This window comes from Schistocerca nitens, chromosome 5 (genome assembly GCF_023898315.1).
Source record: "Schistocerca nitens isolate TAMUIC-IGC-003100 chromosome 5, iqSchNite1.1, whole genome shotgun sequence".
NCBI lineage: Eukaryota > Metazoa > Arthropoda > Insecta > Orthoptera > Acrididae > Schistocerca > Schistocerca nitens.
Window position 1 is genome coordinate 475,706,461 of NC_064618.1, and position 13,302 is coordinate 475,719,762.

Consider the following 13,302-nt stretch of genomic DNA (forward strand, 5'->3'; position numbering starts at 1 on the left):
CCCGTCATCCGTGCACTGTTTGCCGTGAAGTGCATCCTTTATTTGTCCAAACAGATGGATGTCGGAAGGTGCGAGATCCCTGATGTCTCTTGGATGGGGAAGTACAGTGAGTGAAGTTTTGTGAGCTTCTCTCGGGTGCGCAGAATTGTGTGACGCCTTATATTGTCATGGAGAGGGAGAAATTCGTTTGCATTTTTGTGGCGACGAACACACTGAAGTCGTGCCTTCGGTTCCTTGAGTGTAGCACAACACACTTCAAATTTCGTTGTTGCAACATTAGGGAGGGCATCAAACAGAATAGCTCCTTCAGAGTCCCAGAAGACCCTCGCCATGACATTACTGGTTGAGTGTGTGGCATTGAATTTTTTCTTAATAGGATAGGTGGTGTGGACTGCATCTTTCGTTTCGGTTCGAAGTAAAGAACCCACGTTTCATCGCCTGTGACGAAAACTTGTCACGATTAGTCTCGTAACGCGCAAGCAGTTCCCCACAGATGGTTCTTCGTTGTTCTTTATCGTCTTCTGTTAGGTGGCGAGGAACTCCGAGGGAACACGCCTTTGAGTACCCAAACTAGTGGACTCGTCTGTCATCACTACCAACAGAGAAGTCCAGTTGTGCAGCAAGTTCTTTGATTGTGATCCGTCAGCCAAATCGAACGAGAGTGTCCGCCCGTTCCAGTGCTGCAGGAGGTATAGCTGTGTGCGGTCGGCCGGCGCGCGGGGGATCGAACAGTTATGCGGGTCGTTGTTGTGATGATGACAGACGCTTCGTGCAACGACTCTCCGCACTCTTACTGCTATCAATACTCCGTATACATTCCGCAAGTGCTTATGAACACTGCGATGCTCTGGTTTTCCGCCCAAAAGAAACTCAAAGACAGCTCTCTGCGTGGAACACACCTCCGTTACAGACGCCATTTTGAAGGCTGCATATAACGCCGACACGTGTAATGAAACTATATTGACTGAAGCGGGTATATATCTCGACGTCCCACAGCAAATCCCTCATTTCTACACCCAAAACTGGCCGAGAAAAAAAAAGTGTTGCATTATTTATTGAACACCTCTCGTATGTATCCAAAGCTCTCTGATTCGATTCAGCCACTCTTAGGATTTTGGTCTGTCACTTACCATTTCTCTCACCTCTGCCAATGTTTGTTGATGTAAAAATTGCCGAGTTCTATCGTTCTTCTGAGTCCACGCTAAACTTTAGGTAGTTGCAAGGCAACGGCGTTCCACTTCCAACACGACCATGCGTAGTAAAGTTCTGCCATGTCGAACCAATATTCAGATTATTGACAGATTTACTTTAGGGCTTTATGTGCTATTTCCTTTCAGAAGCCCTGGTTTTTCTCTTAGACTTGCTCACAGATATGTGTCTTCTATTTGCATCCTGTAATACTGATTTTAAATGATCGTCCGATTCAGTATCGCTTTTTAGTATTACACCCATACACATTATCTTATCAAAAGTATCACAACACCCCTACGTAATGCGTAAATGAGCATTAGATGTCAGGAGAGACGTATCTGCCAGTATAAAAGGTGAGGGTGAGTATTGTCTTGTAGTAGAGGGGCAGTAACAGCGAAATGGTTCGGTCACGAGAGCTCAGTGACTTCGAAAGTTCCCTACTCATTGGAAATCACCAGAGTAACAGGCCCATCAAGGACATTTCAGGCCCATTTCGACTGTTAGTGATGTGACTGTGAAGTGGAAAAGCGAAGAAACTACCATAGCTAAAACAAGATCAAGGAAACCTCATGTACTGACAGAGAAAGGACCGTCCAGAATTTCGGTTTGCGGTTGTAAAAACTCCTATGAAATCAGCGTAAGAGATCACTTGAGAGTTCCAAAACACCACCAGCAGTCCAGCTAGCTCAATAAGTGTGGGTAGGGCGTTAAAATGAATGGAGTACAATGGTCGACTAGTTTCTCACAAGGTACAAATTTCCATATCAGTGCTAGGTGATGATTGAGGTAATCTGCAGAACGAAGCCACTGGGTAGTTGTCGTGCGCCCACTAAACTTTATCATCAGCTGTTGGGCACTGAATGACTGGAGACAAGTGATTTGGAGAAAGGGTTTGGGTTCGGTGAATGCCTGTGGAACGTTGTCTGCCAACAAGCGTAGCATGAAAAGGGAAGCACAAGGACGTGGCGTTATTGTATGGAGGTGTTTCCCGTTGTTATGGTGTGGTCCCCTTATTTCGCTCAGGACAACGCTCAGTGAGGAAGGATATGAACACATTTGGCAGCATTGCGTACTGCGTGCGCTAGAAGAACAATTCCGAGATGATGATTGTATCAGCATGATAGTATCCTCTGCCGTAAAGCAACATCTGTTATGTAACGGTTAGTGGACAGTAACATTCCTGAACTATAATACCTGCCTAGAGTCCCGACCTGAAGCCAGTGGAACACCTTTGGGGTTGGTTACAGCGTCGACTTTGCTCCAGACCCCAAAAAATCTTCTCTGGTTTCGACTCTTGAAGAAGAATGAGCTGCTATTACTTCACAGGCATTCAAAAACTGCGTTGAAAGTGTACACAGTTGAGTTAGAGCCGTCATAAATGCGAGGGGTGGACCACTTTATATTAATATCCACTAACAACTGTCGTGTTTGTTCTGATCAAATTTGATCTTATGCGATTCGACGTGCTCTAGATGTTTACTACTAAGCTTGTTAACAGACACTATCAGAAAGTCCCTCTTACAGGCATTAATTTATATCTGTCCATATTTAACGTTAGCTGTCATTTCACATCATGTAAACGAATTTTACGAACTATTACTACGTAACCATCTCCAATAGAAACGAAATTTTGCACTGGTGCTTCCAATAGAATGAAAGTAAGGTGTTCAAAATATGATATGAAAATACTTAATTTCCTGATTTAAGAGCACTTTCTGTGGAAATGTGCGAAATGTCGTTCGAGGTCTACGCCAGTACTGGAGGAATTTAAAACCTATTAAAATAGACAGTAGCAGGAGTGTAACCAAGATATTTGTATTAGATTCAAAATTTTCTTTGCTCTTCGCACAGTCAAAAGCATTATTTGCATGCACATCATAAGGACAGTTTCACCGCAACTTGGCTTAAGAAAGCAAGGAGTACCTACAATTGTCAAGAACTTCTCCCGCAGAGTGCTGGTGAGAGCAGTTAATTATGTATCCGTCCTACAATGCAACGACACCAGCGAGTCTTTCGGACGTCTCCATCTGACGAGTCACTATGCGGCGGCAACCCTTGTAACTCTTTACGTCAGCCTCTGGCGGCAGACTGCACCTGCGCCCTGTGTCAGGCTTGCTGCGACTAATTGTGTCCCATGATTCACCACGACCAAGGTAAGACGGGGGTTGCAGCCCACTTACCTGATTGGCTGGCTCTCTCTCTCTGGCATCCCCCCCCCCCCCCCTCCTCCACCTCCGCACACCACGCCACTGTCACCCTTTGAGATAGCCCACTGCGAGCTCGCTAATTTCAGACTGCCGCCGATCCACTAATAGCTGACTCCTGAGGGGCTGCTACTCCCGAAATCAATTTCTCTCTACGCACTCTGTCTCCAGCGCCGTAGAAAAATCAGCATTGACTCGCTTTGTGCGAACACTATGGTTTTCAGATAGCAGTACTACTTCTGTGATTAATTCAGTGGGACATAACTGCGCTTCTGATGGTTATCCATTTGAGCAATATTAGCTTCGCAGTATCGTGTTGCAGTATCACGTAAGGTGTGGGAGTTTTATATTCGAAAACTTGTGTTTTCAGCCACATGACACGCTGTACTCTATTGATATATCGTAGAAATGCCTGTGTTTTAGCAGAGACATTTCTTTAGGAATTTAACATATATGTAACAGTGGCGTCTATTTAGAGGAAATGTGTTGCTTGTTTGAGGATAGTGGAAAGGCATGAGGAGACATTTTAGTCCTGTGATTGTAATCTATCGTTGCTGAACCTGAAGGAACAAGTTTCGATGCCTGATCGAATGCTCTTTTTCTATTAAAATTTTGTATATTCCACTCGATCTGTTGTGTGAGATTTCAAAGTTGATGTTATTATTATTTCTTGTAAAATATATTTCTCTTTGTGAATCAAGTGTTGATTAATTATTGAGCTTAAAGATCTCACACAAAAATCATAACTGCTGAAGGAATGTACTCTGTAGCGCTATTTGTAGCAGTCGTTTTCAGGCAATAGTTCGTAACATTTGATCGCCGTACAAAGTAATTAAATCATTTTGTAAGTAACTTGTAGAATATAACAACTAATCCGAAGTTGCATGCCGTGTTGGGCCTTACTATGAGCTGACGACGATTCCATTCCACATTCACTGTGAAATACTAGTAGAAAAAAAAGAAAAAAGAAACATAGATTACGAGTGATCATGGAACACCTAATTACACAACAAGTATTTATAAAACTCTTCAATTCTGACCAGAAAGACTATATCTACATTGTTCTAATGCTTTTGATACACAATAATTACACTGTGTTCGTCACACAATGGTTATCTTAGGATCTTGAAATTACTAGACTGAGGACAAACAAGAGCAGAGACAAATAACTGCATTGGTTTAGCGTAAAGTTAATAAAACAACAGATTGCCACAGCGATATTTTTTAAGCGCGGTCCCGTGTAACATCTTAACTACTGCTTAAACATATTCTCTGAATCACACAGCGTGAATTACCATTCGTAGGTATTATACAGCCGGTCACGGCAGATTACTACCAAGGTATGTTATAGATAGAGTAATCATTGTTCCTCGAATCAAGTTGAGGAAAAGATATCACCTTCATTTGAATCTGATCCCACAGATGACTCCACCGTGGAACATGTTCGTAAGTATCAGCGTGCAAGAGCTTAAGAAGTGTGCACATACATAGGCGGGTGAAGCGTTGATGCGCAGTGGCAAGGCCATGGCCGCACACGGAGGTCTTTCAGGTTAAATGGCAACGAAGCGGAGCACTATGAAGGGAGAAGGTGTGGAGAAACACTATTGACTGTGTGTCAGATGCACTCATTTTCATATGATCGCCTCACAGTTCAATGCAACAGTGTAGCGTGGTCTCTGACCTCACTTCATACGTAAATAAGATAACCATATGAAACTGTATACATCCTATAACTATACGGCAATTTTATTATTATTCGCGTCCTCCATTTGAAGTAGAAAACTCAGCGTAAGGAAAAGCCTGCAAAATGGCCACTTCGCACCGCATGTAGGAGATGTTAAAACCAAGAAGATATGGGTTTACCGAATGAAATATTTTTAAATTGAGAAAGATGAACATAGCTTACCAAATTATGCAAGTAACTGACAGATTGTCAGTTTCCGAGCTACGCAGTAACATTTGTCGTGTGTTCAAACTCAAATTAAGTTCAAAAGTCGAGCGTTAATGTAATATTCACACACTAACATATCATCATCAGGCGCATAGAGCACACAAAGTATACTCTAAGATAAAATTGGACAGAATCGGGCACGATATTCCTCAGGCAGACATCCAAGAACTCAATTAATCAGTGCTATGGCAAGTAACTGCTTGCTTAAGGGCCAGAGGTGGACTAACGCGTTATTGACTTGCTAAGTTTGATAAGCCCTTTCTCTTGAATATCTCATATAATACACACATTAAAAGAAGTTTTGCATTATCCCGGTTCCCAAAACTCCTGAAGATAGACGTTGAGGGTGGATATTGTATCACAGACACAATCACTTCGACTTTTCAGAGATGTCACTAGACCCGCCCAAGGATGTATACAACCATGCATGATCAGCGCCTATTAGACGGAGGGGGTCCGACAGCCCATCAGTTACAGTAATTCCACCAGAAAAGAGGTACACGGCTCGTGTTGTCTGTAGTTCAACCCTGCCTAGACGGTCAATACTGCGGTTCGATCGCGTCCTCATCGTTACTTTGTGCCAGGAAGGGTTCTCCACAAGGGAAGTGTCCAGGCGTCTCGGAGTGAATCAAAGCTATGTTAAAAGCTTCCTGGAAGATTAAAACTGTGTGCTGGACCGAGACTCGAACTCGGGACCTTTGCCTTTCACGGGCAAGTGCTCTACCAAACAAGACTCACGACTCGTCTCACAGCTTGAGTTCTGCCAGTACCTCGTCTCCTACCTTCCAAACGGCACAGAAGCTCTTCCGCGAACCTGTGAGGTCGGGTCGTGAGTCGTACTTGGGTAGCTCAGTTCGTAGAGCACTTGCCCCCGAATGGCAAAGGTCCCGAGTTCGAGTCTCGGTCCGGCACACAGTTTCAATCTCCCAGGAAGTTTCGTATCAGCGCACACTACTCTGCAGAGTGAATATATCTTGGAAAGCGATGTGGTTCGAACATGGAGGAGATACAGAGAAATAAGAACTCTCAAAGACATACATAGCACAGGCCCCCCAAGGGCTACTACTTCAGTGGAAGACCTCTATCAACGTATTATGGCTCGCAGGAGCCCTTCACAGCGACGCCACCATATAGAATAATTCTTTTCGTGCAGCCACAGGACGTCGCGTTACGACTCAGACAATGCGCAATAGGCTCCATGATGCGCAACTTCACTCCGGACGTCCATAGCAAGGTCCATCTTTGCAACCACGACACCACGCAGCGCGGTACAGATCGGCCCAACAATATGCCGAATGGACCGCTCAGGACTGCCATCACGTTCTCTTCACCGATGAGTGTCGCATATGCCTGAAACCAGACAATCGTCGGAGACGTGTTTGGAGGCAACCTGGCCAGGCTGAACGCCTTGGACAAACTGTCCAGCGATGGCAGCAAGGTGGAGGTTCTCTGATATTTTGGGTTGGCATTATGTAGGACCGATGTACACCGCTGGTGGTCATTGAAGGTGCCGTAACGGCTGTATGATATGTGAATGCCATCCTCCGACCGAGAGTGCAAGCATATCGGCAGCATATTGGCGAGACATTAGTCTTCATGGGCCACAATTCGCGCCCTCATCTTGAACATCTTGCAAATGGCTTCTTCCTTCGTGATAACTACATCGCTCGATTAGAGTGGCCAACATGTTCTCCAGACAAGAGCCCTATCGAACAAGTCTGGGATAGATTGAAAAGGACTGTTTATGGACGATGTGCCCCACCAACAGCTCTGAGGGATCTACGCCGAGTCGTCGTTGAGGAGTGGGACAATCTGGACCTACAGTGCCTTGATGAACCTGCGACGAATACAGGCATGCATCATTGGAAGGGGACGTGCTACTGGGTATCAGAGGACACCTCCTAAGATCTCGCTGTATGCTGGTACAACATGCTATGCGTGGTTTTCATGAGGAATAAAAAGGGCGGATATTATGTTTGTGTTGATCTCTATTCCAATTTTCTGTACAGGTTTTGGAACCCTCGGAACCGAGCTGATGCAAGACATTTTTTGATATGTGGAAAATTAATTTCAGTTTCGCTAATGATTTCACCACCCACCACGCTAAGTAACGCATCCGTAGAGCAATGATAGTTCCGATTGATTGAATTTACTTTACAATCGAGACACTGGTTCGGCATCAGCGTCATTCAGTTGAGTATGGACTTAGTGGTAGTCAAAATATCCCGCTTTCCTCTGCGCGTTTTGTGCTTGATTCTATACACATCACATTTTCCAAGTTCTAGCTCACTTCCAATAGTTCAGGAAGCGGCAAAGGTACTGTAATTCTGTTTTCACAGAAATAGATTGCCTGGCAAGTCTTCGATAAATTAAGTACATTGAGTTTTCATACATGTATTAACACAAAGTGGTGAGCAGAATATATGTAGAATTCTTTAAAACAGTAATTACGGATGAAACAACAGGTGAAGCTAATTAGCCACTACAGTGATCGTTAAGGGTGGTATGCATTAAATAATCAAGTGTTAAGTTAACAAAAGACAGCGATCATTTTCGAGAATATGTGTTATAGCCCCAGAGGCGCAAGCTGACCCAAGCAGCAGCGCTGACAGCAACAAAGTATGACGAGGAGGCACGGCCTTATTATGTTATAACTACGTCGCGAGTGGAGCTACGTCAGATGATGGATCAGCACACCAGACCTACTTCTGTTCATGCCATATTCCGGAAATCAGGACCCCGATGTTGGATACAGCGATAGCGGTCTATGGACATAAATCTGCAGGTAGCAGGGTGTGTGCACGCAGGTAGGTAGAAGCTCTTCAACAAGTCAATTGCAGCTGCGAACACTGGTCCGCCCAGGGAGACACCCTGATGTCGACTCAAGTCAGTCAGCAGATGGCGCCAGCCGGTGGGAAGCAGTTCAATGCCCTGCAGCATCAGGACCAGGCGCAGCCGATGTATCCACATCAGGTCGACGACTGTCGTGGAGTGCCTCTGAGAACTGGCTGTGAATGATTGCAGATATTGCACTGCTGAAGTGAGAGGTATTTATGATCACTTCAGCCGCCCTATTTTGGCAGGACAACCCTGGATGGGGACGCAATGCCCGGCTTGGACGTGCTGTAATTCGAGACACTACTGCGGTGGTCTGACCATCGCAGCGTATTGTGTTGACAGTGTTGAAGTCCTGGCAGCAGCAACAGGGGCTGAACGTGTGGTAATTCGTCTCGTTTTAGCGCCACGGCGCAGCCTTTCGTCATTTCAGGTTGGCCCCTCCACAGCTTCTTGCAACGGAAAGCAGTTTCAGTTTTCTGTTTGCTAAGCAGGAGGCTACAATCATCGAGCGGACAAAATATAGAAAAACCAAAGACAAAACACATTACCACCATGCCTTATAGGTTGTAGGAAAACCGTTGATATGCAAAAGAGCTTCTTGTGTGTCGGAATAGATAAGCACATGTCCTCTGTGATTCTCGAGGGAATCTCATACTATTCTTCATGTAGAATAGTGGAAGGCTCCACAAAAGTAGACTGCAAAGGCCCAGTAATATCGAGGTCTGATGAGTGTGACGACCAGGCGCACGGCGTTTCATCCTCTTGCTCACAGAACCAGTTCTGGAGCTGTGTGAAGAGGGCCATGTCGTCTTGGAACACAGCAATAGTAATAAACGCTGTGCCATGGGATGGACCTGACCAGCCAAAATTTTCACATAATTGTTGGCATTAACGCCACCTTGGCGAGTAATCATAGGGCCCGTGGAATATCACCATATGGCTGCCAAAATCATCACCGAACACCCGCCATGTTTTACTCTTCGGAAGTAAACTTGGCCAGAAGTTGGAAACAGTGTGAAACAAGAGTCATCAGATAAAATTACATTCTTACATTGCTTCATGGTCCAAGTTTTACGGCTTCTACACCAGGTCATTTGCATCACTAATTAGTGGTTTTGGAATTTCAGCTCGTCCAGAAATTCCCCGCTTATGGAGCTTCCTTCATGCTGTTTCGGTGATGACACCGTTAGAGAGTGCGGCATTCAGTTCTGCAGCGACTTTTTCACTCGTGGTCCTCATAGTTTTTGTCACAGAACACTTTTATCCGCATTGTGATGCAGCGGAAGATATTCTTCCGATTTGACTGTATGTGCCTCTTGAACATCAAATACTCCAGCTACCTTGGTTAAGGAATCACCAACCCTTCGAGCACCAACAATCTGCTCACGTTCGAATTCACTTAGCTCAGACAGAAATAACTACACAGAAACGTGTTCTGACCGAGACTGACACTTCCAACATGATTAGGACACTGTACAGGAGCCGTTAGTTGCCAAGTATAACTGCGTAATCTGCAGGTTTCACTATCATCTGCGTATATGTTCAAGCATAATTTTGTCTAACCCACGTACATTAGCATTCCCGTTGTGTACTCTTCAGCTCCCTCTATGCAAAACGCATCACACACCCGCCTTTATACTGTACACCACTTTAACATCAGCCAGTGGTTTTACTAGCCCCGTGTGCTGTGGGTTTTCGCTTCCATTTCACACCTACTGGTCTGTCAGGACTTATCTTCGTCTCCTAAGTTTTTGAGAAGATCTGCAAGGCTTGCTGTGTTTTGTGGTGTGGGTCTGCTAAGCTCTCTTAAACGTAGATCCCTTTCGGTTGATATCACGTATTCTTCCAACAACGTTAATTCTGTCGAGAGGCAGCAGAAAAGCGACGTTAGCAAGAGTACTGGAAAGTTAGATCAGAATAACTACGTTTCAGGCAAAAGGCAATGATTCTGCACTTCAGAGCTAGTTGCTGGAAAGTATTATTGCTGAAATAGTTACCTGGTCCTAGTAAAATGTGGAATGTGTCATCTAGCCCTACTACATGTTTAAGTGTGTCGTGGGCCCTCGAGGCCGTAGGTGGCCCTTGACAGCGTTATTTTTTCAGACGTCAGAAGTTAGTGTTTCACGGTATCCGAAGAAGTTATTATTCTAATATTGAATGCTCATTCGGATTTGCAAGTGCATTCATGGGCACTGAGATCTAGATAAGCTGTTTCTCCTACGTTTCTTGCTGAATGTTGCGACTTAGTGTGTGTGCGCGCTGCCAGTACGTGTAAAGGCGTCGGCACACGGGCCGTGCTGTCGAACGTCAACGTTGAACGTGCTAAGTCCAACGTGCTGCTGAACGCTCAGAAACGCTGCGACTTGTGCGTACGGTACGTGGGCCCCAACGTGGTACACGCGATCGCGACGCACTCCGGCGGCAGTTGCGGGAAGTTTCTAGTTCATAAATCACACTGTTTACTAAACGGAAGCGCGAAAAATTCCCGTGTTAGCTCTATTAAAACACACATTTCCTCCATTGTCCACGAAAAGAAAAGTACCATGTCCAATCAATAAGGACACAGGCTTATAAAAGTTCCAATACAAACAGTGTGATACAAATTTGCAATACTTCTTCACATAAGATAAACATTATTTCATTATTCCCACATTTTAGTAAAACCCCAAGGCCAGTCTTACTTGATCACTGTTTCTAACCAGTAGCAGAATCTTTGCAACACGTGAATTAGGAAGCGTAAAAGAAAAAGGAGCAAAATAGCTTTACACAAGTAGCCCAAGGTGTCCTGTAGATCAAGCCAATCGAACACCGAAAGAAAGGTGAACTTGTATTTACATAGCATCAAAAATTATAGCATATACTTATATTAAAGTAACAGAACCTAATAAAAACGCAAATGTCAGGGGAAAAGATTTACATATTCGCGAGTCACGAACCATCGCCCAAACATTAAAATTTCATTAGTCAGTAACGCTATTCACCACTCTAAACCAACTTCTCAAAATTGAATGCCAATCCTAGGATGTTACCCCTTACTGAAAGCTTTAATCGTAGCTATGTTACTAAATGAAATTTAATTATAACAAACTGTAGCAAGAACAATGCATTTTGGGTGCATCCTCAGTGTATTGCTGCCTTCAAATAGCAATACGCAAGTTATAATAATTCCTTTGCCACGAATACGATGTTTCTCATTATTTTATTGCAACGGATCACAAAGTTATCATCGGATTTTCCAGTGATTCTTAATTTGCTGGTGCTCAGAAACGGCATATATACGTATAGGACTGAAATGAATGCCAACATGGCGCCTCAAAACTCTGTGCTGAAGGCAGATGGCGTGCGTGTGACGTAGGTGGTGTTGTGCCATCTCATTGGTCAACGCTCATACGCACGCTCAGAACATTTGACATGCTAGATATTGCTTTGCACGTTCGTAGAGACTCCCTAACGTGCTATTCTACGCTGTGACGTCAGAAACTCGCACCGTCAACGCTCAACGTTCGGATGCATGGTCCGTGTGCTGACGGCTTAAGTATCGAATGACATCGTTGAGATACTGGTTAGGCGGAGGAGGTGTTAGTGAAAGAAACGAACTTGATATTCTTCAGTGACGGTAAAAGAAGTACGTTTTCTTCAGAGGATCTTGAAATGATTCGATTCTGGTGTAACATTGGACCAGTGTATCGTTGAAGTGTTACGGCAATTTATCTTTGTGGATATGTCTTCAGATGCTGCAAGGAACCGGCTGGAGCTGGTGCCGTGACTGTTAGCTGTGTACTTTTCCCAGTCCAGGAGTCGAAACTTAGAAGTTTTTTGGTTGTGTTACAAGTGTTTACCAATGATGTTACAGCAGTGGCTGTTTTAACTAACCTCTTCGGTCAAAGTGACGTTGGTGACCCTTGTTGAGAGTTTTTGAACGATATGGAAATGCCTATCATACGGGATATTTTAATTGAAGGTGGAATACAGTGCATTAGTTGACTATCGGTCCATACATCACAGTAGTCTATCCGGCGAGAGAAAACCACTGGTAATTACTGTGGGCCTGACGGCGGCTGCATTATGTATCTACCGCGACCAAACATGCAGTACAAATCTGTTTACGTTTCTATGGAAATGCATCAGTATTGCTTTGGCTTTCAGACAGAACAGACGGCAGTATTTTGCACCTCGCACTTTAAATCTGGAAACAGCGCCGCTGTATGTCATGATCTTCTTTGGTAGTAAAGAAAATAGAGGGAATGGATTCCAACTACAGGCGCACGTCGCACAAGGCCATTCTCGTGGCGGCACGGTATTATGAAGCACAAGGTAAGGAAAGTATCGTGTCAGCTTGCGTATAGATCCTTAATTGAAATGTATTTTAGAAACCCCTCTAATGCTTCTCAATATCTTTAAGTGTAACTAAATAATAAATCAAGTATATTCGATTTCATATTGCAGTAAAAACAAGATACCAAATTCTGGATCAGCTCTACTGTGCAGCATTGTGTATGATGTCATGAATTTTCGATGTGAAGGATTTAAACAACCTGTTCTTGGACTTGTTATAATGTGCTGTCTGTTCTCGTATTGGTAACTGGTGTAAAGTATGCTGTTTATTCTGAGTATGTTGCGATTTACGAGAGCGTTGTTAAAACGGATACTAAGCGCACAGCTTAAACCACTGTGAGTGAAAGAAATAGCAGTCATATTTATAACCATGGTTCTCAAAAATATTTATCTGTTTTTGTTCGAATGCAGCATGATTTCCGAGGGTGAAATAAAGCAAGAACCTAAGAGCAGAACTGACATCTTCGTTCTTATAAATATTTGCCCTTTCTTGTCGGAATATGGCGCGTTTTCCTTCAGAATCATTTTTTTGGTATTCATCTGCCTACTTCGCCTATATAATTTAATTAAAGTCGTTATTTTTTCGCGATTTTTCGTTAGGTGTGTAGGACGACTTATTTTACTATCGATTTTTTTTAGCAGTGCTCTTTATATTTAAGCTTGTAAATAGCTCAGCTCAATTTTTCGAATTCACGTTTCGTTATTTTTCGTGATTGTTACCAATATCCTGTTCCTTTCTCTGTTATTACCGTGATTCTGCGGTTTTTACGTTGTATTTTAGTT